This window comes from Camelina sativa, chromosome 2, assembly GCF_030686135.1.
Source record: "Camelina sativa cultivar CO46 ecotype springtype chromosome 2, ASM3068613v1".
NCBI lineage: Eukaryota > Viridiplantae > Streptophyta > Magnoliopsida > Brassicales > Brassicaceae > Camelina > Camelina sativa.
Window position 1 is genome coordinate 23,827,601 of NC_141881.1, and position 3,353 is coordinate 23,830,953.

General features: G+C 32.7%; 1 long non-coding RNA gene across 2 annotated transcripts; it reads left to right on the forward strand.

Moving 5' to 3' along the window:
* The first annotated feature begins 402 nt into the window (after window positions 1-402).
* Window positions 403-1,794, forward strand: LOC104730669 (uncharacterized). Of its 2 annotated transcripts, none has more exons than XR_002035290.2 (4): window positions 403-541; window positions 614-974; window positions 1,275-1,363; window positions 1,452-1,794. It is a non-coding gene; the product is annotated as an uncharacterized LOC104730669 (long non-coding RNA). The 2 variants fall into 2 exon arrangements; XR_002035292.2 differs by having other exon boundaries at window positions 1,482-1,794.
* The last annotated feature ends 1,559 nt before the right edge of the window (window positions 1,795-3,353 follow it).

Genomic DNA, 3,353 nt, shown 5'->3' on the forward strand with positions numbered 1-3,353 from the left:
TTCAAAATAGTACTGTAATAAACAGAGGAACAAAGTGTACCATCATCTCAAACAAACAGACAAGACCACACAATTTTATTTGAGAAAAAACATTCTCACTAATAGCAAAATTTGTATTATGTAACGAGATTTTAATAATCTTACGACTTTAATCACCATAATCCGAAATATAAGAGACAAATATTATTGCTCGTCATAATAGTTATTCACTCACTGTTTAAATAAGGGGAATTGGCAGAACTAAGCGCACAAAAAAAACTATATTTCATTGAGTAACCATTCTAACCAAGAGAAGGTAATATTCTCTGTATTTTCTATATTATTTACTTTGTTACCCTTGTTGCATGATCAACAGTTGTCTATTCTCTGTCTCTTTTACAAGCCAACGAAGGAGAGAGAGTTCTTTCTGGGGGTTGAAGAAAGATTCGTCAGCGATTGACGGAGAGAGATCTGGCGTGGATTGTGACTGGGTCGGAGGGAACGACTGCTAGACGGCTAAGAGAGACTGTGAATCGATTCGGCAAACAGGGATTTCGATTGGGTACTCGACTATTACTCTCTTTTTTCTCTCTAATCACAGAACGTAAAGTATTTTTTGTTTTGTTTTTTGGAGTCATCTTCTCCGGCGAGAGAGAAAGAGCAATGGACTCTCCGTTATCAAAAACCGATGCGTCGAAAGAGAAATTTGTGGGTTTACCACGGCCATCAACAACGACGACTGATTCAAATGCAATGAGAGGTTGAGGACTCGCTAATCTTACATGGGTTGGTGTTGATAAAGTGGAGCTTCGTCATAAGCTTATGATGCCTGAGTATCTCCGTCTAGCTATGCGTGACTGTATCAAACGGAAAGATTCAACCAGATTTATGTGGTCATGCCCCAATTAATGGTTGTTTTCGTTATCCCCAAATCTGGTGGTCGTCATGGTCTTGTGCTTAAAGAGAGACTTCAACTGTTGATGAGCGGAGAACAGGTTCTGCTTTCACTACTCTAGATCATGTGTTATTCTTGTATCAACTTATTTAAGTCTACCTTTTTAAGTGTCTGATTTATGTGTTCATGCTTAGATGATGTGTTAGATCTATTGCTTTGTTTTGAATTTGGAAGGATGAGTTATGTTCAAAGATTGAGTCTTTTTGGAAATTCTTGAGTTGATTGTTGCGGAAGTGATTTGGAATTGTTGATATTGGAACTTCGTGATGATTCTTTATGGCTGTTGTGATGATTCTTTACATGTGTTTTACCTTACGCATGGAATTGTTGATTTTGTAAGATACGGGTTGGCATGTTTGGACTTTGGAGACAGTGGCAGCGAAAGGAGATGAATGTGCTAAAGAATGCAGAGCAAGGTTGAAGATTATGGTGAGTACACACAACAATATATTTTTAATCTCATGGTCTTTACGTCTTTAGCAATTAGAAATGTTGACAATGGAATTTGGTTCGTTAGAAATGTTGACAAGGCTCTATTTGCCGTAAGGTTGTATGATTTTCGAGTAATGAGACTGAGGTCCGTCGACGGTGCTTTCGATTGTGGCTCTTTCAAGCAAGCTATCGATCCCACATTTGGTTCAATATTCTGTTCCATTTTCTGGTTTTGCAAAAAATGATCTTATATCATTTTCTTTTGCAATGCTATTGCCCAGTTTGGGTTCTGAATGTAGTATCTTGTAGGGTTTAGTGAACCTTCTTTTTATGTGTTAAATTCAGAATTGTTCTAATATATGTGTAATTCTTTTCAAACTTCCAAGTCCTGCCATTTACATCTATAAAATTATTAATGTTTGTATCTATATACAAAACTTTAAAATTTTAAAAATAAAAATGCAAATTTATTTTTATTCTTATGATCAGAGCAATGCAATTTCAAACTTAAATATGGGTTTTATACTATATCGCAGATATTTCTGTTCCATACACACATAGTATCTTAATTACTAAAAAAATTACGTATACACACCTACAAAACTAGACCAACACGTCATATGTACCCATTGCCACCACAACAACGCGTGTATGCCATATGGGAGTAGTTTGGTAAATTCATATTGCCCTTTGGTCAGTTACTTAATTTTCCCAATTAGCCTGCTATATTCTTAATTTTAATTGTGATTTTGGATACCTACCTAATTCACCCTTTAAATAAACTACCATCTAGTCAAACATTTGGACCTTCCTAAAGTATAAGAACTAAAAGGGTCAAAGCGGAAGTAATATAAACAGAGCAATTATTACATACATACACACTCTACTCTGATTCTGAGTAAGAAAAGAAAAAGAAAAAAAAAATAAACTGAGTAAAAAAAAATTGTGTCGATTTTTACTCGTCAAATAAATTCGTAAATTGTTGAGTAAATAATATGTCATAAACTAATTAATATTGAAACAAAAAAATTAAAATAGAGAAAACATTAAGTCAGCCATTTTATTTGCTGGTTAAGTGTAATCCACAAGTGACTGTGATGTACCATTGGTATTCTCAGATACACATTTTTGTAACTTATTTTGTGTACAACACACCAAAATGCATTTCATCATTCAAACTTTTAATGCGTTTAGTTGAGAACTTGAGGCTCAAACTTGGCATTTTGATATGAAAAAAAAATTGTTTATTTTCTCTAAAAACGAAAGTACAGTAATATATATATATATATATACATATAATTGAATCATTTTTGTTTGCTTTTTGGTTCAGAAAAATAGAATTATAGTTGGAAGAACAGTAAGTGAAAAATTGAAACCAAATATGTTTAGTAAATTGGATATTATTATTTCTCTGTCTAGCATATTCTGCAAATGTCACCTAATTAGTATGATTATAGTGATGATGATACGCACTACAACAAATACGTGTCATATGTCAAGAGACGTCAGGCTTTTCAAATCATTTGCTAAACCGACTCCAAAAATCAATACTGGAAGGAAGTTTTGGGTTGCTTTGGTAACAGACTTTTAATTTTTAATCGGTTTACGTTTGAGTACCTTGTGAGATTTAGAAGGGGTATTGAACTTAGATTTGATTTGGTAGGATTTTAATATTTTAGAACTTAGATTTGACTTAGATTTGGTTGAGTTTTTAAGACTTTTATTTATAAAATACAAGAAAATAAATGTGATTTTGTAAGATTTTGTTATTAAGAGGGGGGTATTCAACTTGTTTTTTCTAGGATTTGGTTAGATTTTAATATTTTAGGAGAGATTTGAGTAAGATTTTAGGAGATTTTGATGATTTGTTAGAGATTTTAATTTAAGGAAAATGAAAATGAAATGAGAATCTGTGAGATTTTGTAAGTGATTTTAGAATATTTCAAAACACACCATTTGTCTACTTCTTTTTTATATAAAATATGAA